The following is a 26006-nucleotide window of genomic DNA, read 5'->3' as shown; positions in this document are numbered from 1 at the left end:
GCCACAACTGAAGGGACTTAGCAGCATGTGTGATATTCAAATGGAGATGAGAACTAGATGATATCATCCAGGGAGCAGAGGAACAGTGTAACTAACACGGTGAGGGTGATTGTGCTAACAGAATTAAACTGCTATAGTAGTGGTTCAGTTCAGTTCAGTTCAGTTCAGTCACTCAGTTGTGTCCGACTCTTTGTGACCCCATGAATGGCAGCACGCCAGGCCTCCCTGTCCATCACCAACTCCCGGAGTTCACTCAAACTAACGTGCATCGAGTTGGTGATGCCATCCAGCCATCTCATCCTCTGGCGTCCCCTTCTCCTCCTGCCCCTGATCCCCCCCAGCATCAGAGTCTTTTCCAATGAGTCAACTCTTCGCATGAGGTGGCCAAAGTATTGGAGTTTCAGCTTTAGCATCAGTCCTTCCAAAGAACATAGTGGTAGATTTTGTCAAAAGGGCAGTTTTCCTATTGTGTTACTTTTGATTTTGATGAAGAATTGCAAATTTTATAGCGACACAGAACGGCTGTTGGTACTTCACAAATTTGCAGCTTATTTAATACTCAGTTGGGGTTTTCCTATGTCTGGTGAACAAGAAATACTTTTTTTTTTTTTTCCTGAGAAGTTATGATATTTGCTTTGGGATGGCAAAAGTGATTTTTATAACAGAATGTTACAGTATAAACAGAAGAAAAAAGGAAGTGAGAGAAGAAACCTGTGTAACAAGTTAAAAAGCAAATCAACAGAGAAAGACTTCCAGTTGCTCTAAGAAATATCTAAAAAGATGGAAGAACCAGGCAAGTATGTTGTAAAGACATTTAAGAGGAGGAGAACACCTCAAAGAGATATCAATCAACAGACAGAATGAGGAAAATAAAAATTAAGTTATATTGATATTAGCTTTAGTATGTGAAACTTTAGTGAAAGTAGGTTCATTGGCAAAAGAGATTTCCAACACAATAAACTTGTTAGTCTTTCCTCAAGCACTTTCCCTTTCTCTGAGTTTCTTGTACTCTACAAGAAGTATATTCAGAATAACACACTTAATGTTAAAATCATATCATTAACTTGAAAGTATATAATATATGTGAGATTAATGTGACTGCTATATTTTACATGATGTGTGCATGTGTGTGTGCTAGGTCACTTCAGTTGTGTCTGACTCTTTGTGACCCTATGGACTGTAGTCTGCCAGGCTCCTCTGTCCATGGGATTCTACAGGCAAGAATACTGGAGTTGCCATGCTCTCCTCCAAGGGATCTCCCTACCCAGGGATCAAACTTGTATCTCTTACATCTCTTGCATTGGCAGGCAGAGTTTTGACCACCAGCCCCATTTTACCTGATACTATCCTTTTTTCATCCATTCATCCACCCATTCAGATAACTAACAAATATTTATTTGGCCAGGTACTATGTTTGACCCTGGAAATATGGAAATGATTAATGATACTATACGAAATCTGTTGACTACTTGTTATGTGCCAGATGCTGTGCTAAGTGTTTTGCATATAGTAATTCATGCAACAAAATAATTACATGAAAACAAACAAACCAACCAACCAACCAGAGCTCTAGTAACAAAACTAATTACACTAAGGAACTGGATGGCAAATCTGAAAACTGTAGGACAGTTTGATAGGCTGGAGACTCAGGGAAGAGCTGATGTTGCAGCTCAAGTCCAAATGCAGTATTGAGACAGAAATCTCCCTTTGAGTACATGAATCTTTTTCTCCTAATGCTTTCAACAGATTGGATGAGGCCCATCCATATTATGAAGAGTAGTCTGCTTTGCTTAAAGTCTACTGATTTAAATATTGATCTCATCTGAAAAGTAACCTTCTGAGTGATATCTAAAATGATATTTGACCAAATATCCAGATACTGTGGCCTAGCTAAGTTGACACAAAAACTTAATCATTACACTCTTTATATATCGTTAACATCTCTCAACAACCTTATGAGGTATTATTACCAATGCTATTTTACAGATGAAGAATTGAAGGAAAAGGAAAAGGGGTTTGCTTGGATAACAGAATTAGTAAGTTATAGAACAAGTATTCAAACAGCTAATCTAATTCAAAGTGGAGTGAAAGTCATGTGAGACTCTTTGCAACCCCATGGATTATACAGTCCATGGAATTCTCCAGGTCAGAATACTGGAGTGGGTAGTCTTTTCTTTCTCCAGGGGATCTTCCCAACCCAGGGATCAAACCCAGGTCTCCTGAATCACCGGCAGGTTCTTTATTAGCTGAACCACAAGTTCAGTTCAGTTCAGTCACTCAGTCCTGTCTGACTCTTTGCGACCCCATGAATTGCAGCACACCAGGCCTCCCTGTCCATCACCAACTCCCGGAGTTCACACAAATTCATGTCCATTGAATCGGTGATGCCATCCAGCCATCTCATCCTCTGGCGTCCCCTTCTCCTCTTGCCCCAATCCCTCCCAGCATCAGAGTCTTTTCCAATGAGTCAACTCTTCGCATGAGGTGGCCAAAGTATTGGAGTTTCAGCTTTAGCATTGTTCCTTCCAAAGAACATCCAGGACTGATTTCCTTTAGAATGGACTGGTTGGATCTCCTTGCAGTCCAAGGGACTCTCAAGAGTCTTCTCCAACACTACAGTTCAAAAGCATCAATTCTTCAGTGCTCAGCTTTCTTCACAGTCCAACTCTCACATCCATACATGACTACTGGAAAAACCATAGCCTTGACTAGATGGACCATAAGGGACCCCATCTAATTTAAAGCCAGCACTCAAAGCTACAATGCTTCCATTTACAGGTGGAGAAACTAAGGAAGAGAGAGGTTAACTGACTTGCCCACATCATTCAGCTAGTAGGTGATGGATTCAGAACATGAACTCAGATCTGACTTTAAAGTCTCTATTGTTAATAGCAACACAATAAATATTTTCAATATTTGTCCCCAAAGCGGTTCTTGGTCTATTAGGGAAATCATACGTGAAAACAATTTGCAATGATAGAGAGAAAATGATTAATTTTATTTGGAGAGGCAAGAACATTCCTGGGAAATAAGGCCTCTGAACTTGGCTTTGAAATTAATAACCTTTTAAAAGCACATTCTAGGAAGAGGTTATGGACTGTGTAAGGTGATGAGTATAAAACAGGTAGGTGTATTGGGGAAAGCTTAATAATTTTGGTACCGCTTCCACTGGCGTGAAGTACCTGTGGATGTGAGGGTGGGGTGAGTAGAGATCAGGAGATGATGGTGGCCATCCTACCCAGTTGAGGTGGGACTGGATTTTATTTTGTGGTTGGTAGGAAGCTACAAGAAATTTTGAACAGGAGAGAAATATTATTACACTTTAGTTTTAGTAAGATGCTAAAGTCTGTCAGAAAAAAATTATGAAAGACTTTGAAGTAAACCAAACACATTACTAGGTGTCTTCAATCAAAATGTATGTGCTGTCTAGAGCACACTCTTCTGGGTTATTTTGATTTTATAGAATTTGCATCTTTCATTGTCTGAGCTATTTAAAACTGTAAATTTTAGATCACGGCAATGAAAATGACTCTGATCCATAGATGTGCAAATGAATTCTGTCTGGTGGAAGGAAAATCAATTTCCCTCCCTGCTGTGGAAAAAGCAAGTTTTGCAACTATTTATAAATTTAGTTCAGCATTCCTGATTAGCCTATATAAGTGTGGTTTGACTTCTTTGACTACTCCTTTGAGCCCATTCCAGCATCTTATCAGTTGCCTCATTAATTAGTCAATTAAATAAAATCCTTGATAAATATTATTCTATATTTGTATAAAATTAATCATCTTAATCTTTAAATTTTATTTTTTAACAAGTCTGTCCTAAGGGATGAGATGATGTAATCTGTACAAAGGCAGTGCTAGTACATAGGGTTGGAGGGAAGTTGATAAATTAGAGATGACTTTGGGATGTATACTCTGAAGTTATGGGAAATGACAACATATGAGGGTTCAAAAATGATTCCCAGATTTCTGATATGATTGACAGCAAAGATAGCAGTTTCTTATATCAAAACATGACTATTGGGGAAAAAGATATGAAGGTAGACATAATGAAAAAAGATCAGATATTTGATTGTGGAGTTCAGAAGTATCTGAGGCTAGAGATTCTGATTTGGGGCTCAAGTTTATACTTGTAAACTTGTGGGATTAGATTGAAACACCAAGGAAGAAATGTAGATGAAAACCCGAGTGAGTCTGGTGTAGAGGATTTTAGGCATGAGCAGAATGAAAGGATCCATTAAAAGAGACTGAAAGTAAATCTCTTTTATTTAGGATGGTGTTATTTACGGCAGCAAAGGAAGGGCAATATTTTCAGAGGGAAAGTCTAATCAATAGTGTCAAATGCTAGAAATTTCAGTCCATTGGATTTGGCAATGTGGCTATTGCCAAGAAAGTTTAACTTTCAAGATGGGAGGATGGAAGCAAACTGCATGACAATGTTGAGAATTAGATAATTGGATAGAAAATAAAGAAAGGTATGGGAAAGGAGGTAAGGATGGATACAGGATTAAGGGAGAAATTTTTAAGAGTGAGCATAAGGAGAAGAAGCCATTTGAAAACAATGAAAAGAGAAAATAAAACTGTACAAAGAACTCAGTCCAAGTGGAGATATCAACCTTCAATAGGAGGAAGAACGTGTTCTATCCTCATACTCAGGAAAGGAGAAATAGCTAGGAGTAGCACAGGTACCTTTTAAAGCTGGAAAGTAGGAAGGCGATAGATATCTTACTTGATTTTCAATATCATGTACTCAGAGTGGAGGTGTGGAATTCAAGAGGAATGGCAAAATTATGACTAGTCCTTGAAATGAATGGGAATGGGAACTAATGAAAGGTAAAATCTACATGATAAAATTAATCTGTTAAAGTAGCTTTGCTTCTGGTGTATTGCTCTTTCCAAAGTTTTGTTTTGCAGATGTAGAACATTGAGCCATGAATGATTGCTAAGCAATTTGCCTACTCTTAAATATCTTTTTTCCCCCTTCTGTATTCTTTTTTACCAATAGTCTTTATAGTATATTAGAAAACTATGGGGACAAGGATTAGTTCACCAAATCTCAGATATGCTTAGCTGGCAACACTCCTTCTAATGTGGTAACATATAATTTTAGGTCTGTGATTGGAAATATTGGGTCATGAGATACTGTAGTATAGAACATATAATATTCAGTGGGGTAAAAATGTAACAGCAAGCTGTGGGAAGATGAGAACACCATAGTGTCTAGGTTAGGAAAGGCAGATGGAGAGGAACATGAAAGAGATCCAAGAGAGAAAGATATCAAACAGGGAGAAGATGACGTCAAGAATGAACCTCATATCTCAAGTTTGCTTAGAAACAACCCAGGATATGGCTAATGATGGCAGTATAATATTCATGGATAAGGTCTCAGAACTTTTAGAATGACTCACCTGTATAATGCTTTCCCAGGGCCAATCAATTTTTTCTTTAGAAGAAATAAGTGATAGAAAGTCCTGAAATTCCTGTGACAACATCTTATTCAGAAGCCCTCTGATTTTGAGATAATTAGTTTTTAAAAGAAAAGATTCTAAGCTGCAACTGTGATGAAGAATTGGGAAAAAGGCTTGACTTCAGAAAGCTCTATCCACTTAACACCAAGCCTGATGAAGTTTCTATTGCTTGGTGCTAGAATTTTCCCATGAAAATTCTATTTCATGGATTTGGGGTTTTTTTTTTTTTTTTGGAGGGAGTTTGCAACTGAGCCAAACATGGGGGAATAGTAATTTTTACTTTTTAGGAGAAAAGTATATGAATTTCTTTTTATCAAGGAATCATCAAAAATAGGTTGTATAAAATACTCATGACTTTTTTTTCTCTATAAATTACTGTATTTTAATGAAAGGAGTATTTTAGGGCTGTATATCGTCACCCTGCTTATTTAACTAATATGTAGGGTACATCATTCAAAATGCCAGGCTGGATGACTCACAGGCTGGAATCAAGATTGCTGGGAGAAATATCAACAACCTCAGATATGAAGATGATACCACTCTAATGGCAGAAAGTGAAGAAGAACTAAAGAGCCTCTTGATAAGGGTGAATGAGGAGAGTGAGAAAAACTGGCTTAAAACTCAACATTCAAAAAACGAAGATCATGGCATCTGGTCTGATCATTTCATGGCAAATAGGTGGAGAAACAATGGAAACAGTGACAGATTTTATTTTCTTGGGCTTCAAAATCAATGTAGACAGTGACTGTAGCCAGGAAATTAAAAGATGGTTGCCTCTTAGAAGAAAAGCTATGGCAAATGTAGACAACATATTAAAAAGTAGAGACATCACTTTGCCAACAAAGGTTTGTCTAGTCAAAGCTATGCTTTTTCCAGTAGTCATGTATGGATTTAAGAGCTGGACCATAAAAAAGGCTGAGCGCCGAAGAATTGATGCTTTTGAACTGTGGTGTTGGAGAAGACTCTTGAGAGTCCCTTGGATACCTAGGAGATCAAATCAATCAACCCTAAAGGAAATTGACACTAAAGCACCCCACTCCAGTACTCTTGCCTGGAAAATCCCATGGACGGAGGAGCCTGGTAGGCTGCAGACCATGGGGTTGCTAAGTTGCTAAGTCGGACACGACTGAGAGACTTCACTTTCACTTTTCACTTTCCTGCATTGGAGAAGGGAATGGCAACCCACTCCAGTGTTTTTGCCTGGAGAATCCCAGGGACGGGGTAACCTGGTGGGCTGCCGTCTATGGGGTCACAAAGAGTTGGACATGACTGAAGCGACTTAGCAGCAGCATTCATTGGAAGGACTGATGCTGAAGTTGAAGCTCCAATATTTTGGCCACATGATGTGAAGAGCCTACTTGTTGGAAAAGACCCTGATGCTGGGAAAGATTGAGGGCAGGAGGACAAGGGGGTGATGGAGGATGAGATAGTTGGATGGCATCACTGACTCAATGGAAATGAGTTTGAGCAAACTCTGGGAGATAGTGAAGGGCAGGGAAGCTTGGCGTGCTGCACTTCATGAAGTCGCAAAGATTCAGACATGACTTAGTGACTGAACAACAACATCAATGGCTTGATACTCACTTTCACAGAATTGGATAATAAGCATTTTCAAAGTTGAATCAATGATTTTATTCTCTCAGGAGACTATTTTTGACCAATAAGACTTAACATATATTGAGTGTTGGACCTTGTTCTAAGTGCTTTACATGTTTTAAGTTGTTTAATCCCGGAAATTACTCTATGAGTTAGAGACTGTCATCCTTATTTTATGAATGTGGAAACTGAGCCATATATTTTATTTTTTAATTTTTAAAAATTATTTGTCTTTGGAATACATTTGATTTACAATGTTATGTTAGTTTCTCCTGTACAGCAAAGGGAGGCAGTTATACATACACATAAATTCACTTTTTAGATTCTATTCCCATATAGGTCATTACAGAGTACTGAATAGAGTTCCCTATGGCTATTCAGTAGGTTCTTATTAGTTATTAATATTTATTCTAATTAGAGTAGTATGTACACGCCAATCCTAATCTCCTAATTCATTCCTCTTCCCCTTTCCCCTCTGGTAACCACAAGTTTCTTTTCTACATCTGTACCTCAACTTCTGTTTTGTAAATAGGCTCATTGGTACCATTTCTTTAGATTCCAAATATAAGTGGTAAATGGTGTTGTTTTTTCGTGCCTGACTTACTTCAGTCAGTGTGACAATCTCTAGGTCCGTCTATGTTTCTGCAAGTGGCATTATTTTATTCTTTTTATGGCTAAGTAATACACCATTGTATATATGTACCACCTTTTCTTTACACATTCCTTGTTGATAGATGTTTAGATTTCTTCCATGTCCTGGCTATTGTAGACAGTGCTCCAGTGAACACTGAGGTGCATGTATTTTTTCGAATTATGGTTTTCTCCAGCTATATACTCAGGAGTGGGATTGAAAGATCATGTTGTAATTCTATTTTTAGTTTTTTTAAAGATCATTTTTCTTAAAATCTTTATTGAATTTGTTACAAGATTGCTTCTTTATGTTTTGGTTTTTTGGTCATGAGAATTGTGGGATACTAGCTGCCCAACCAAGGTCAAAGCTACACCCCTTGCCTTAGAAGGCAGTCTTACCCACTGGACCACCAAGAAAGTCCCTATTTTTAGTTTTTAAAGGAATCTGGATAGTTTTCTCTATAGTGACTGTACCAATTTATTCTACCAACAGTGTAGGAAGGTTCTATAGATTTTAAAAACTTTACAGTTGTCATAGCTAGCACACAGTAAAGCTTCAAACCCAATTGCATTATGCACTCATGGAAGATACCCCACCATATCTTGTTCACCGCCTGCTTCCTTGGATATTATCCATTGCCTGTTATGAAGAATCTCCCCACTTGTAGCTTAGACTGTCTGATTTTCATCTTTATTCTCCTGGTGCTGTGATTCTCAAACTTTAGTGTACTTAGAATCAAGAGATCTTTGAAAGAAATTAGATTCCAGGATCCCAACCCCAGAAATTCTAATTCTAGAAGTCTGAATGTTTGCATAAATTCATGCTCTAAACAGACTTCCCAGATAACTCTGAAGCACATGGTCTGTGGGTCACACTTAAGAACTATACTAGAGAATGGAACTAATTTTAGATTCTGGTCCTTTCTGGTGTATCCTGCTATAAAAAAACTGGGACCTGATGAATTAAATTCCACAGTTAACATTGTGTAAGTTTGTTTTATGACTAAAAATGAAACGGGTAATTTTCATAGTTATATTAGTAATCTAAGGGCTTTTAGACGGCCTTCTACTTTTATTAGACATTTTAATTACATAAATATGTTGGCTGAACCTTGCTCTTTTTTTGTGAAATCTTTAAAGTTTTATATATAGTAGACAGTCCTGGCCAATATCATGAGATTATAGCTTACCCAAATGTTAACTTGGGAAACACATTAAGTGAATATCATGAATTTACTATTCTTTCCCCTTACTGTTGTGCTTTTAAAACTATAACTGTATGTATTTATACCATTATGTTTATATTTCTTAGTTACATATACATTGAAGTAATCCATTTCTACTTAGTCACTTTTCACCTTTCATTTTAATTTTAATAATAAAGGTGTATCTTTCTATCAAGATCAGGAATCCAGTCTCTATTTAGTGTTGAAGTAGGCTGCAGGGGAATTACGAGTTATTTCTTAATATTAATTATCGCCTCTCAATAGAGCTCTATGGTGGTAAATATCACATTTTTGAATTTGGGTGGTAGCAGTGGTAATTGGATGCCAGACATTTAAGAATTTCATTCTAGTGTGGAAGGATAGAGCATGAACCAGGTAAGGTAGGTGCTGAGGAAATTAATCAGCCTCTACAAGCTGTTTCTCACAAGGCAGTAAGTTGGTCAAATGCACAGTGCATACCATGTAAGGCAGGTGTAGATTGGACCATCTAAAATACCATCATGATAACTGATTGGTATCAGGCTGATCCTGGCCTGGCAACAGGAAATGTTCTGGAAGCAATAATACTTGAAATCAGATTGATGAAGACATTCTTGATGTAGGTGATCTGTCCATTCAAGACAGAATACCAGTTGAATTCTGATAAAAACAGCAAGAATTTGATGTGATTATGGTGGTAAAGAAAGAAGTTTAGAGACTATAAGTTCTATAAATAACTATAAGTAACCCATGACTCACCTCAATCTAATTCTAGATAGATATTGATATATTTATCTTAGTACAGATTATTTAGAAGTCATGATTGGTGATTTGGACTGCCAGAAAAGGCTTGTTGGCAGATATATGTGAGAATCTGGGAAACAGAAATGAATGACATGATGACAGAATCTTTTTCTTGCCACCAGTAAATTATGGCATTTCCTCCAATACTTCTAAGCTCTAAGGAGACAATCAAATTGTGATGCCCTGTGATGAATAAAATACTTATACATATGTAAGTCTGTGCGTGTGTGCGTGCACACCCGTGCTAAGTCACCTCAGTCATGTCCAACTCCTTTGCGACCCCATGGACTGCAGCCCATCAGGCTCCTCTGTCCATGGAATTCTCCAGGCAAGAATACTGGAGTGGGTTGCAATACCCTTCTCCACGGGACCTTCCTGACCCAGGGATCGAACATGAGTCTCCTTCATTGCAGGCAGATTCTTTATTGTAAACACACACATAACAGACAAAGTAAAAGGAAATAAGGAAGAAAAATTAAGTGGGATTACAGGAAAAGTAAATAGATTCCCACATATGCTATAACTTTCTCATTATGTGTCAAGGTAGGACAACAAATCAATTCTAAGTTTCCTAATAGTCAAAACAAAGCTGGAATTAGGACAAATTGGATGAATCATGTTCAGATGTTAAGACATAACTGCTTGAGGGGAGGCCCTGGCCTTGAAGTCTAGAGAAAATTTATTCCAAACTTGTTATAATAGAGCTATAGAGTGAAATAGTGGATAATAAGATTTTCTTACAGGATTTCCTGCTAGCATTTTTCAATGTAGGATCAATCATCAAACTAAAGCATAATTTAATAAAAAGGATTATATGGAAGGCCAAGATAGTGTAGCCTGGACTGTTTCTTGGATGACACATATAGGAGCCAAATAGAATTGCACCTTCTTTAGGCCATGCTCCACAAGGGCATCTCTGGCAGACAGACAGAGCTGATAACTTCTGGAAAAACCCTTGAGTGGAGCTATTCTATAGTGGTGGAGGAAAGATTCCTATTCTTCAGTTCAGTTCAGTTCAGTTCAGTCGCTCAGTCGTGTCCGACTCTGCGACCCCATGAATAGCAGCATGCCAGGCCTCCCTGTCCATCACCAACTCTGGGAATTCATTCAGACTCACGTCCATCGAGTCAGTGATGCCATCCAGCCATCTCATCCTCTGTCATCCCCTTCTCCTCCTGCCCCCAAATATCTACTAAATGGAGGATAGATTTCTCATAATTTTATTAAAATTAAGAAGTTTAACTAAAACACTGTATTAAAGAGATAACTACTCCGTAGGCCTAGCCACAGGCACAGTCAAAAGTGTTTAAAACTGGACTCAGTCTTCCCTTGGCGCCAACACTTGAACAAATGAAAGAACTGCTGCTGCTGCTGCTAAGTCACTTCAGTCGTGTCCGACTCTTTGCGACCCCATAGATGGCAGCCCACCAGGCTCCCCTGTTCCTGGGATTCTCCAGGCAAGAATACTGGAGTGGGTTGCCATTTCCTTCTCCAATGCATGAAGGTGAAAAGTGAAAGTGAAGTCGCTCAGTCCTGTCCAACTCTGAGTGACCCCATGGACTGCAGCCTACCGGGCTCCTCCGTCCATGGGATTTTCCAGGCAAGAGTACTGGAGTGGGGTGCCATCGCCTTCTCCAAATGAAAGAACAAGGACTTCAAATTCCAATCTTAGAGGATCTGTGAGACTGTTGTCATTGGTCATTTTCCTGTGTGAAAATAATTAATTGCTTATTGAGGCTGTAAACAAATTTCACTAGGATATCTAACTTTAAGTACAGTAGTGTGGGTCAGTGACAATACAGATTAAATTACTCTTCAGTAATTAAGGGAGATTATATCAATTCTTATGACAGATATCTGTCAAAATTATGATAGCCAGCTTCCCAGGTGGTGCTAGTGGTAGAGAACCCACCTGCCAAGCAGGAGAAGCAAGAGACATGGGTTCAATCCCTGGATTGGGAAGATCCCCTGAAGAAGGAAATGGCAATCCATTCCAGTATTCTTGTCTGGACAATTCCATGGACAAGATCCTGATGGGCTGCAGTCCATGGGGCTGCAGAAAGTGGACGTGACTAAGCACACACAAAGGGTAAAATAATACAAATAATGAACATTCTTTCTGCTATTAGTTAGCTCACAAGGCTCTTCAACTGCTGAGGCCTGCCTGGGTCTATATATCATATCCCTAGCACTGAGGAGAGCACTTAATTATTCTTTTAGGAGTTGTATATGGATAGATAGCATATGTTGGATTATCTACCACATGTAAGTGGTGTGTATACTCTAATACCATGACAATGAAAGGGATATAATAATTGTGACCATTTATTGGTATTTACTATTTTACTATATACTTGAAATCTGCTAAGCACATCATATACATTATTTCATTTGATCTTCAGCAACTATTTAGTTGATAAAATTTAGTATAAGTGTGTTGGCTTCCCAGGTAGATCAGTTGGTGAAGAATCCACCTGCAATGCAGGAGACCCTGACTCGATTCCTGGATTAGGAAGTTCCCTTGGAGAAGGGCTACCCACTCCAGTATTTTCGGGCTTCTGGGGTCAGACACAACTGCAGCACTCAGCACAGCACAGCAGCATAAATGTGCTAGTTGCTCAGTTGTTTCCAACTCTCTCTTTGTGACCCCATGGACTGTAGCCCACCAGGATTCTCTGTCCATGGGATTCTCCAGCAAGAATACCAGATTGGGTTTCTATTTCCTTCTCCAGGGGATCTTCTCAGCCCAGGGATCGAACCTGTGTCTCATGTCTCCTGCATTGGCAGGCAGGTTCTTTACCACTAGCGCCACCTGGAAATATTAAGTATAATTGTCCTTAATTTACAGCTATAGAAAGAGAAGTTTAAATTTTAAACAGCTTATCTACATTCTCACCGCTACAAAGTAGAACATTCGCCCCTGTGGACTTATTCCAAAGCCTGTGTTCTTTCCTCTTCACCAGCAGTATTTGGCTTTGCTTTTCAGTTTCAGCATCTACAAACTGTAGGTCTCAGATCAGAGTGCAGATCAAAGGGTTTTGGCCACTCTCAGGACGGAATGGTATTGCCAGACCCAAGGGTAGCCATTTGCTAGGATAGTGGGTGGGGTTGCCTCACAAATTTCTGGGCAAATGATCGTTTATTATAATCAACATGGTAGATTTGATTTTTTGATTCAATTTTCAAATATATTTTCCATGTACATTCAGAATCCTTGATAATTAATATATGATCTAGATCTTTTAAATAATTTTATAGAATATGAATTATGCTTTATTGTTAAATTAAAAAATTTAAGGTTTTTGAATTATTATTATTATTATTATTAATATCTTTTTTTAATCTACAATTTTATTCATTAAAATAATTTTTTTGGCTGCACAGCTTGCAGAATTGTAGTTCCCTCACCAGGGATTGAACGTAGGGCCATAGCAGTGAAAGTGCTGAATCCTAACCATTGGACAGCCAGGAAATTCCCAAGAACTTTATATTTCTTAATGCATCTTTAAAGTATCATTATCTATGACTTACTTGATTTGGGGTTCTTTGTTGGGGTTCTTTGTTGAAGTTCATTACTGATGTGATAGACTTTCAATGAACAATTCTGATTCACATTATGGCAGTCTAGTTTACAAAATGATTTCCAGGAAGACATTATGATAAATAAACAGGAGTTGCTTGTACATTTTGTCTTCATGGTGTAACCCTTGGCATCATGCAAAACTGTCTGCTCTGAAGATACACTATTCACACACACAAAAATGTAAGGATGAAAAATGTTTGTGTGTATATACTGTTAAAAAAATAACTCTCTGCAGTTGTTAGTTTTATGCTTTAGAAACTAACTCTGAAAGGTACTGATAAATTGCCTTAAGGCAGTTTTTCTTTTAGGCAGTATATCCTAATTCATTTCTAGTGCGGAGTCATACATTCTCCTTCACTTCATGACGATACTGCCCTAGTGTCTGAGAGCTTGGAACTACATGGAAAGATTAATCAGATAAGGCTTCTTGGAGGAGCAAACTTTTTTTTTTTTTATCGATGTATAGTTGATTTACTATGTTAGTTTCTGGTATACAGCAAAGTGGTTCAGATTCTATTCCTTTATAGTTTATTACAGGATATTAAATATAGTTCCTTATGCTATACAGTAAAACCTTGATTTTTTTAATCAGTTCTATATATATAGTTTATATCTGCTAATCCCAAATTCCTAATTTGTCCCTCCATCCTCCCTTTCCCCTTTGGTCATCATGTTTGCTTTCTGTCTGTAAATCTGTTTCTGTTTTGTAAATAAGTTTATTGTTTCATTATTTTTAAATACCACATATAAGTGATATCATATGATATTTGTCTTTCCCTAAAACTGCTTCACTTAGTACAATAATCTCTAGGTCCATCCGTGTTGCTGCAAGTGACATTTATTTCATTCTTTCAAAGGCCGAGTATTATTCCACTGTATATCTGTGCCACATATTCTTTATCCATTCTTCTGTTGATGGACATTTAGGTTGCTTCCATGTCTTGGCTATTGTAAATAGTGCTGCAATGAACTTCAGGATGCACGTATCTTTTCAAATGAGAGTTTTCTTGGGATATACACCCAGGAGTGGTGTTACTGGATCATATGGTAACTCTGTTTTTAGTTCTGAAGAAAACTCCATACTGTTCTCCCTAGTAGCTGCACCAGCTTACATTCCCACCAACAGTGTAGGAGGGTTCCCTTTTTCTCCACACTTCTTGGAGGAGGAAACTTTTACGTTAGATCCTAAAACCATTGGTAAAGAAGGATATTTCATGGGATGCAGGTAAAGACTGGAATTTAAAAACTCTGGGATGTCAAGGAGGAGGAACACTGGGATAAGTTACATGTCAGGAGTTAAGAAAGACGGGAGGGAGCTGTGGCTGCTGCTGCTGCTGCTGCTGCATCGCTTCAGTCGTTTCCAACTCCGTGCGACCCCATAGATGGCAGCCCACCAGGCTCCTCCGTCCATGGGATTTGCCAGGTAAGAGTACTGGAGTGGGGTGCCATTGCCTTCTCCATGGGAGGGAGCAATGGCTAGTAATGCAAAGTCTTGAGTAAAAGACTGAAGCATTTAAATTGGATTTACAGGCAGTGAAAAATTATCTGCTTACATGTTTTTGTTTAGCAGCTGCAGTGAAAACAAATTAAAGACTAATTTGTGTGACACAGATGATAAGAGTAACAGAGAGTTGTTCAATAAACTTCACATTCAAGTTCCTCTATTTGGCACTAAGATCCAGCAATGAATAAAAGATAATTCCTTTCTTCAATTCACTTTGGTTACAGTCTTTTAAGAGGAGACTGGAGTACATGTAATATGAAGAGAAGTATGCTAGAAGAACAAAAAGAAATTTGAAAAATTTAATTTGAGGAATTGAGGATCATTTAATGGAGGAGGTGATTTTTATTCTAGTCTTTGAAGAATTAGTAGGATTTCAATAGGCCTGGAAAGACATTCTAGGTGGAAGGACCAGGACTAGCCAGTGGAGGGGTCAACAGACACAGGGCAGTTGGTTAATGCATTGGAAGGAATGTGTGAGATATTAAGAGGTATTTTAAACCCATTGTAAAATCACAGTGTCTTTAGATCTACTTGTCGATCAAGGCTGGGTAAAAGGGAATATTTACCAAACAAAATATTCAGTTTGGCAATGACTTTCTTCCTGCACTTGTTTGTTCTATGAGAATTATGAGGTAATTGAAAAATAAAATTGTAAAGTGTCAATAAACCTAGATAGGCTAGTATCACAATATCTTAAACATATAAAGCAATTTAAAATGTATACAGTGTCTTTACATATATTTTCTAATTCCATTCTCTCATAAACCTATTCTACTTCGTACAAGGGAATTTAGATTTAGGAACACTTGCTCAAGATTACTCAGTTGGTAAGCGGTGTGGACTCGCTTTACTTTTTTTATTTGGATGCAGGTTACTGTTGTCAAGTCTAGTCTTGTTATATCACACATGCAAATGACAGAGAAATACCCATCGGAAATTGTGTAAGTGGAGAGGCAATACAGACAAGAATACAAAAACTACCTGAAAGTCTCTGATTTCCTAGCAAGAGAGTTTTATAATTCTGATTTTAAAAAGAAAGCATTTACTCTGTTCCATTGGTTGATGGGCTAGTTATGAAAAAGCCAACTGCTGAGACATACCATTAAACTGCTCTATCTGAATTTGAAATCAGTTGGTCTGGTCATGCCCCATTTAGTTGTTATCTGAATGGACAATGGTAAGCCTATCTTTTCTACTGAATAGAAATGAATGGACTCTTATTAAAAGGCATGTGTATTCTATCAAGCTCATATTTTCTCCTAATTTTATTACAAGGACAAAAGAGAGAAAATAATTCTTCAAGGGATTATTGTAGGATGTTTAGAAAAAGAGAAAAACAAATGCAACACTACTATCTTTCATTATACAGTCATCTTTTAAAACCAAAAGCAAGGAATTTCAAGTGTTTTATTCATGGCCTTATCAATCTTCAGAATGTTCCTGTAAGTCACTTAGGTGGTAAGAGTTTCTGTTAAGAGGAGAAGAAATTTAATATGTTTATTCATTGTGAGAAAAAAGATACACGGAGACAAGAGACTTGCAATAAGAACACTTTAGTTTGAAACATTACACATAATAACAAGGAATAAAGAATTATCCAAGGGAGGAAAAAATTACATCTAACTATTGGAATATGGAAATGTTTTCTCATAATAAGTGAAAATAGAAAATAAATCATAGTGAAGATTAAAAATAGAAAAATTCATGACACTTCAGCTAAATTCAATAAGCATTTATTGAATGCCTAATGAATTTAAACTTTAATCATTTTCTGTTTCTATAGTTATATTGAAAAATATTGTTCCTTAAGTGCTAAGTATTAAAAATATTTTTTAAATGCTGAAGAAGTTTCCCTGAAAATATGAGCAGTATATGAAGATGAGCTTTAATAATGATTCTGGTTGTGAATGGTTGTAAGGTAGGAGAAGTAATAAAAATTCTTAGGAGGACTTTTGCTGAATCATTGCATAAATCACCAAATAGTGAGAGAGTCAATTCCTAGGCAGATTGAAAAGAAGTCCAGGGTCTCCAAGGAGGAGAAAGGGGTCTAGGACTCTCAAAGTGGAGATACGGGTCTGGAATTCTCAAGGAGGTGGAAAGGACAAACTTTTTTTGTCTACATTCCTTAGTCTTAGTCAATTACACAACTCAGTTTAAACTCTGTACTAGGGATTATAGGAGAAGGCAATGGCACCCCACTCCAGTGCTCTTGCCTGGAAAATCCTATGGACTGAGGAGCCTGGTAGGCTGCAGTCCATGGGGTCGATAAGAGTCAGACACGACTGAGTGACTTCACTTTCACTTTTCACTTTCATGCATTGGAGAAGGAAATGGCAACCCACTCCAGTGTTCTTGCCTGGAGAATCCCAGGGACTGCGGAGCCTGGTGGGCTGCTGGCTGTGGGGTCGCACAGAGTCGGACACAACTGAAGCAACTTAGCAGCAGTAGCAGCAGCAGGGATTATATAACAACAATGTATCTTGCTTGAGGACAGTTTCTCCTTCCTGAAAACCTTCTGACTAATCCTGATATTTTAGAATGTATATTATGGGAGTGGATCTGGTAGGATCTTTCCTTTGTTAAATTCTAATCTTGTTATCCTAAAATGTAAATTGTGGGAATGGGTCTGGTAAAATTTTCACAAACTTGATACATTCTTTTGATTCATTGTAATAACTAATTAAAAGGTATATAACTCCATTGCTAACACTATCAAGGGGGTATTCTTTTTGCCCGCTTCTGATGTCTATGTCAGAAGCTTTCTCTATCTCTTTTATACTTTTTTTTTTCTTTTTTTAGTTTTATTTTTAAACTTTACAAAATTGTATTGGTTTTACATTGCCAAATGTATTGTATTGTATTGTACAATATACTGTACAATATATTGTACAATTGTAATGTACAAATACCATTGTATTGGTATTACCTTGCCAAATATTGAAATGAGTCCACCACAGGTATACATGTGTTCCCCATCCTGAACCCTCCTCCCTCCTCCCTCCCCATACCATCCCTCTGGGTCATCCCAGTGCACCAGTCCCATGCATCCAGTATCGTGCATCGAACCTGGACTGGCGACTCGTTTCATACATGATATTCTACATGTTTCAATGCCATTCTCCCAAATCTTCCCACCCTCTCCCTCTCCCACAGAGTCCATAAGACTGTTCTATACATCAGTGTCTCTTTTGCTGTCTTGTATACAGGGTTATTGTTACCATCTTTCTAAATTCCATATATATGCATTAGTATACTGTATTGGTGTTTTTCTTTCTGGCTTACTTCACTCTGTATAATAGGCTCCAGTTTCATCCACCTCATTAGAACTGATTCAAATGTATTCTTTTTAATGACTGAGTAATACTCCATTGTGTATATGTACCACAGCTTTCTTATCCATTCATCTAGGTTGCTTCCATGTCCTAGCTATTATAAACAGTGCTGCGATGAACACTGGGGTACACGTGTCCCTTTCCCTTCTGGTTTCCTCAGTGTGTATGCCCAGCAGTGGGATTGCTGGGTCATAAGGCAGTTCTATTTCCAGTTTTTTAAGGAATCTCCACACTGTTCTCCATAGTGGCTGTACTAGTTTGCATTCCCACCAACAGTGTAAGAGGGTTCCCTTTTCTCCACACCCTCTCCAGCATTTATTGCTTGTAGACTTTTGGATCGCAGCCATTCTGACTGGCGTGAAATGGTACCTCATAGTGGTTTTGATTTGCATTTCTCTGATAATGAGTGATGTTGAGCATCTTTTCATGTGTTTGTTAGCCATCTGTATGTCTTCTTTGGAGAAATGTCTATTTAGTTCTTTGGCCCATTTTTTGATTGGGTCATTTATTTTTTTGGAATTGAGCTGTAGGAGTTGCTTGTATATTTTTGAGATTAGTGTTTGTCAGTTGCTTCACTTGCTATTATTTTCTCCCATTCTGAAGGCTGTCTTTTCACCTTGCTTATAGTTTCCTTTGATGTGCAGAAGCTTTTAAGTTTAATTAGGTCCCATTTGTTTATTTTTGCTGTGCGCGGCCGGGCGCTTGGCGCCAGAAGCGAGAGCCCCTTGGGGCTCGCCCCCCCCCCCCCCACCTCACCGGGTCAGTGAAAAAACGATCAGAGTAGTGGTATTTCACCGGCGGCCCACAAGGCCAGCAGACCCTGCCCCGCCCCCTCGCGGGAAACGAGGGGGCGCCAGAGGCCTCCCACTTATTCTACACCTCTCATGTCTCTTCACTGTGCCAGACTAGAGTCAAACTCAACAGGGTCTTCTTTCCCTGCTGATTCCGCCAAGCCCGTTCCCTTGGCTGTGGTTTCGCTGGATAGTAGGTAGGGACAGTGGGAATCTCCTTCATCCATTCATGCGCATCACTAATTAGATGACGAGGCATTTGGCTACCTTAAGAGAGTTATAGTTACTCCCGCCGTTTACCTGCGCTTCATTGAATTTCTTCACTTTGACATTCAGAGCACTGGGCAGAAATCACATCGAGTCAACACCCGCCGCGGGCCTTCGCGTCTTTTATACTTTAATAAAACTTTATTACACAAAAGCTATGAGCCATCAAGCCTTGTCTCTGGCCCAATTGAATTCTTCTCCTCTGGAGGCCAAGAATCCCAGCATCTTTCGTGGTTCAGCAACAACCTTTCAATAGGAAACAAACACAAAGATAGACTCTGTACCTAAGTACAGACTAAGGAAAAGTGTTAAATGACAGATTATGATTAGCTATTCATTTTCACTATGCAGAAAATGAACAGAAAAGCAATTAAGTCATGACATGAGGAATTTTTAGTTGATACTTGAAAAGATTTCCCAACAATGATTATCACCTAATATGACCCTGTATTGGGCTTTTATTAAGGTAGGTTTTGGAACATTCTTTTTTTTTTTTTTAAATTTTATTTTATTTTTAAACTTTACATAACTGTATTAGTTTTGCCAAATATCAAATGAATCTGCCACAGGTATACATGTGTTCCCCATCCTGAACCCTCCTCCCTCCTCCCTCCCCATACCATCCCTCTGGGTCGTCCCAGTGCACTAGCCCCAAGCATCCAGTATCGTGCATCGAACCTGGACTGGCAACTCATTTCTTACATGATATTTTACATGTTTCAATGTCATTCTCCCAAATCTTCCCACCCTTTCCCTCTCCCACAGAGTCCATAAGACTGTTCTATACATCAGTGTCTCTTTTGCTGTCTTGTACACCGGGTTATTGTTAAAATCTTTCTAAATTCCATATATATGCATTAGTATACTGTATTTATGTTTTTCCTTCTGGCTTACTTCACTCTGTATAATAGGCTCCAGTTTCATCCACCTCATTAGAACTGATTCAAATGTATTCTTTTTAATGGCTGAGTAATACTCCATTGTGTATATGTACCACAGCTTTCTTATCCATTCATCTGCTGATGGACATCTAGGTTGCTTCCATGTCCTGGCTGTTATAAACAGTGCTGCGATGAACATTGGGGTACACGTGTCTCTTTCCCTTCTGGTTTCCTCAGTGTATATGCCCAGCAGTGGGATTGCTGGATCATAAGGCAGTTCTATTTCCAGTTTTTTAAGGAATCTCCACACTGTTCTCCATAGTGGCTGTACTAGTTTGCATTCCCACCAACAGTGTAAGAGGGTTCCCTTTTCTCCACACCCTCTCCAGCATTTATTATTTGTAGACTTTTGGATCGCAGCCATTCTGACTGGTGTGAAATGGTACCTCATAGTGGTTTTGATTTGCATTTCTCTGATAATGAGTGATGTTGAGCATCTTTTCATGTGTTTGTTAGCCATCTGTATGTCTTCTTTGGAGAAATGTCTATTTAGTTCTTTGGCCCATTTTTTGATTGGGTCATTTATTTTTCTGGAGTTGAGCTGTAGGAGTTGCTTGTATATTTTTGAGATTAGTTGTTTGTCGGTTGCTTCATTTGCTATTATTTTCTCCCATTCTGAAGGCTGTCTTTTCACCTTGCTAATAGTTTCCTTTGATGTGCAGAAGCTTTTAAGGTTAATTAGGTCCCATTTGTTTATTTTTGCTTTTATTTCCAATATTCTGGGAGGTGGGTCATAGAGGATCCTGCTGTGATGTATGTCAGAGAGTGTTTTGCCTATGTTCTCCTCTAGGAGTTTTATAGTTTCTGGTCTTACGTTTAGATCTTTAATCCATTTTGAGTTTATTTTTGTGTATGGTGTTAGAAAGTGGTCTAGTTTCATTCTTTTACAAGTGGTTGACCAGATTTCCCAGCACCACTTGTTAAAGAGATTGTCTTTACTCCATTGTATATTCTTGCCTCCTTTGTCAAAGATAAGGTGTCCATATGTGCGTGGATTTATCTCTGGGCTTTCTATTTTATTCCATTGATCTATATTTCTGTCTTTGTGCCAGTACCATACTGTCTTGATAACTGTGGCTTTGTAGTAGAGCCTGAAGTCAGGTAGGTTGATTCCTCCAGTTCCATTCTTCTTTCTCAAGATCGCTTTGGCTATTCGAGGTTTTTTGTATTTCCATACAAATTGTGAAATTATTTGTTCTAGCTCTGTGAAGAATACTGTTGGTAGCTTGATAGGGATTGTGTTGAATCTATAAATTGCTTTGGGTAGTATACTCATTTTCACTATATTGATTCTTCCAATCCATGAACATGGTATATTTCTCCATCTATTAGTGTCCTCTTTGATTTCTTTCATCAGTGTTTTATAGTTTTCTATATATAGGTCTTTAGTTTCTTTAGGTAGATATATTCCTAAGTATTTTATTCTTTCCGTTGCAATGGTGAATGGAATTGTTTCCTTAATTTCTCTTTCTGTTTTCTCATTATTAGTGTATAGGAATGCAAGGGATTTCTGTGTGTTGATTTTATATCCTGCAACTTTACTATAGTCATTGATTATTTCTAGTAATTTTCTGGTGGAATCTTTAGGGTTTTCTATGTAGAGGATCATGTCATCTGCAAATAGTGAGAGTTTTACTTCTTCTTTTCCAATTTGGATTCCTTTTATTTCTTTTTCTCTCTGATTGCTGTGGCCAAAACTTCCAAAACTATGTTGAATAGTAATGGTGAAAGTGGGCACCCTTGTCTTGTTGCTGACTTTAGAGGAAATGCTTTCAATTTTTCACCATTGAGGATAATGTTTGCTGTGGGTTTGTCATATATAGCTTTTATTATGTTGAGGTATGTTCCTTCTATTCCTGCTTTCTGGAGAGTTTTTATCATAAATGGGTGTTGAATTTTGTCAAAGGCTTTCTCTGCATCTATTGAGATAATCATATGGTTTTTATTTTTCAATTTGTTAATGTGGTGTATTACATTGATTGATTTGCGGATATTGAAGAATCCTTGCATCCCTGGGATAAAGCCCACTTGATCATGGTGTATGCTCTTTTTAATGTGTTGTTGGATTCTGATTGCTAGAATTTTGTTAAGGATTTTTGCATCTATGTTCATCAGTGATATTGGCCTGTAGTTTTCTTTTTTTGTGGCATCTTTGTCAGGTTTTGGTATTAGGGTGATGGTGGCCTCATAGAATGAGTTTGGAAGTTTACCTTCCTCTGCAATTTTTTGGAAGAGTTTGAGAAGGATAGGTGTTAGCTCTTCTCTAAATTTTTGGTAGAATTCAGCTGTGAAGCCGTCTGGACCGGGGCTTTTGTTTGCTGGAAGATTTTTGATTACAGTTTCAATTTCTGTGCTTGTGATGGGTCTGTTAAGATTTTCTATTTCTTCCTGGTCGAGTTTTGGAAAGTTGTACTTTTCTAAGAATTTGTCCATTTCTTCCTCATTGTCCATTTTATTGGCATATAATTGTTGATAGTAGTCTCTTATGATCCTTTGTATTTCTGTGTTGTCTGTTGTGATCTCTCCATTTTCGTTTCTAATTTTGTTGATTTGATTTTTCTCCCTTTGTTTCTTGATGAGTCTGGCTAATGGTTTGTCAATTTTATTTATCCTTTCAAAGAACCAGCTTTTGGTTTTGTTGATTTTTGCTATGGTCTCTTTTGTTTCTTTTGCATTTATTTCTGCTCTAATTTTTAAGATTTCTTTCCTTCTACTAACCCTGGGGTTCTTCATTTCTTCCTTTTCTAGTTGCTTTAGGTGTAGAGTTAGGTTATTTATTTGACTTTTTTCTTGTTTCTTGAGGTGTGCCTGTATTGCTATGAACTTTCCCCTTAGGACTGCTTTTACCGTGTCCCACAGGTTTTGGGTTGTTGTGTTTTCATTTTCATTTGTTTCTATGCAAATTTTGATTTCTTTTTTGATTTCTTCTGTGATTTGTTGGTTATTCAGCAGCGAGTTGTTCAGCCTCCATATGTTGGAATTTTTAATAGTTTTTCTCCTGTAATTGAGATCTAATCTTACTGCATTGTGGTCAGAAAAAATGCTTGGAATGATTTCTATTTTTTTTGAATTTACCAAGGCTAGCTTTATGGCCCAGGATGTGATCTATCCTGGAGAAGGTTCCATGTGCACTTGAGAAAAAGGTGAAATTCATTGTTTTGGGATGAAATGTCCTATAGATATCAATTAGGTCTAACTGGTCTATTGTATCGTTTAAAGTTTGTGTTTCCTTGTTAATTTTCTGTTTAGTTGATCTATCCATAGGTGTAAGTGGGGTATTAAAGTCTCCCACTATTATTGTGTTATTGTTAATTTCTCCTTTCATACTTGTTAGCATTTGTCTTACGTACTGTGGTGCTCCCGTGTTGGGTGCATATATATTTATAATTGTTATATCTTCTTCTTGGATTGATCCTTTGATCATTATGTAGTGACCTTCTTTGTCTCTTTTCACAGCCTTTGTTTTAAAGTCTATTTTATCTGATATGAGTATTGCTACTCCTGCTTTCTTTTGGTCCCTATTTGCATGGAAAATCTTTTTCCAGCCCTTCACTTTCAGTCTGTATGTGTCCCCTGTTTTGAGGTGGGTCTCTTGTAGACAACATATGTAAGGGTCTTGTTTTTGTATCCATTCAGCCAGTCTTTGTCTTTTGGTTGGGGCATTCAACCCATTTACGTTTAAGGTAATTACTGATAAGTATGATCCCGTTGCCATTTACTTTATTGTTTTGGGTTCGAGTTTATACACCGTTTTTGTGTTTCCTGTCTAGAGAATATCCTTTAGTATTTGTTGGAGAGCTGGTTTGGTGGTGCTGAATTCTCTCAGCTTTTGCTTGTCTGAAAAACTTTTGATTTCTCCTTCATACTTGAATGAGATCCTTGCTGGGTACAATAATCTAGGCTGTAGGTTATTTTCTTTCATCATTTTAAGTATGTCTTGCCATTCCCTCCTGGCTTGAAGAGTTTCTACTGAAAGATCAGCTGTTATCCTTATGGGAATTCCCTTGTGTGTTATTTGTTGTTTTTCCCTTGCTGCTTTTAATATTTGTTCTTTGTGTTTGATCTTTGTTAATTTGATTAATATGTGTCTTGGGGTGTTTCTCCTTGGGTTTATCCTGTTTGGGACTCTCTGGGTTTCTTGTACTTGGGTGATTATTTCCTACCCCATTTTAGGGAAGTTTTCCACTATTATCTCCTCAAGTATTTTCTCATGGTATTTCTTTTTGTCTTCTTCTTCTGGAACCCCTATGATTTGAATGTTGTAGCGTTTAATATTGTCCTGGAGGTCTCTGAGATTGTCCTCATTTCTTTTAATTCGTTTTTCTTTTATCCTCTCTGATTCATTTATTTCTACCCTTCTATCTTCTAATTCACTAATCCTGTCTTCTGCCTCTGTTATTCTACTATTTGTTGCCTCCAGAGTGTTTTTAATTTCATTTATTGCATTATTCATTATATATTGACTCTTTTTTATTTCTTCTAGGTCCTTGTTAAACCTTTCTTGCATCTTCTCAATCCTTGTCTCCAGGCTATTTATCTGTGATTCCATTTTAGTTTCAAGATTTTGGATCAATTTCACTATCATTATTCGGAATTCTTTATCAGGTAGATTCCCTATCTCTTCCTCTTTTGTTTGGTTTGGTGGGCATTTATCCTGTTCCTTTATCTGCTGAGTATTCCTCTGTCTCTTCATCTTGTTTAAATTGCTGAGTTTGGGGATGTCCTTTCTGTATTCTGGCAGTTTGTGGAGTTCTCTTTATTGTGGCGTTTCCTCACTGTGTGTGTGTTTGTACAGGTGGCTTGTCAAGGTTTCCTGGTTAGGGAAGCTTGTGTCGGTGTTCTGGTGGGTGGAGCTGTATTTCTTCTCTCTGGAGTGCAATGAAATGTCCAGTAATGAGTTATGAGATGTCTATAGTTTTGGGGTGACTTTGGGCAGCCTGTATCTTGAAGCTCAGGGCTGTGTTCCTTTGTTGCTGGAGAATTTGCTTGGTATGTCTTGCCCTGGAACTTATTGGCCCTTGTGTGGTGCTTGGTTTCAGTGTCGGTATGGAGGCATTTGATGAGCTCCTGTCAATTAATGTTCCTTGGAGTCAGGAGTTCCCTGGAGTCAGAAGTTCCCTGGAGTCAGGGTTTGGACTTAAGCCTCCTGCTTCCGGTTATCGGTCTTGTTTTTACAGTAGTTCCAAAACTTCTCCTTCTATACAGCACCATTGATAAAACATCTACATTAAAGATGAAAAGTTTCTCTACAGTGAGGGTCACTCAGAGAGGTTCACAGGGTTACATGGAGAAGAGAAGAGGGAGGAGGGAGTTAGAGGTGACCCAAATGAGATGAGGTGAATCAATAGTGGAGAGAGTGGGCTAGCCAGTAGTCACTTCCTTATGTGCACTCCGCAACTGGACCACTCAGAGATTTTCACGGAGTTATACAGAGAAGAGAAGAAGGAGGAAGGTGACAGAGGTGGCCAGAAGGATAAAAGGGGGGAATGAAAAGGAGGGAGATAGATCCAGCCAGTAATCAGATCCCTAAGTGTTCTCCACCATCTGGAACACACAGAAATTCACAGAGTTGGGTAGAGTAGAGAGGGGTTAGGGAGGAGACACAGGCGACCTGGTGGAGAAAAAGGAGAGTCCAAAGGGAGAGAGAGCAGTCAAGCCAGTAATCTTGCTCCCTAGTAAAAAATGGGTCCTGAAGACTGGGTTCTTAAAGGTACAAAATTGGTAACAAATACATAAAAGCAAAAATTAAAAATCTAGAGTAGAGTTTGGAATTTCAAAAATACGATGTTAAAGAAAAGAAGAAGGAAAAGAAAGAGAGAAAAAATGAACAAACAAAAACAAACAAGGTCGCAAAAATTATAAAGAAAGTACAGGTACAAAATT

At 38.1% G+C, this 26006-nt stretch overlaps 1 long non-coding RNA gene across 1 annotated transcript in view; it reads left to right on the top strand.

Moving 5' to 3' along the window:
* LOC132343311 (uncharacterized) overlaps positions 1 to 26006 on the top strand; it is a 292991-nt gene that overhangs the window by 194553 nt on the left and 72432 nt on the right. The gene's annotated exons all lie outside the window — the stretch shown is intronic.

Source organism: Bos taurus, chromosome 21, assembly GCF_002263795.3.
Source record: "Bos taurus isolate L1 Dominette 01449 registration number 42190680 breed Hereford chromosome 21, ARS-UCD2.0, whole genome shotgun sequence".
NCBI classification, from domain to species: Eukaryota; Metazoa; Chordata; class Mammalia; order Artiodactyla; family Bovidae; genus Bos; species Bos taurus.
This window is presented reverse-complemented; position numbering and strand designations above follow the sequence as displayed.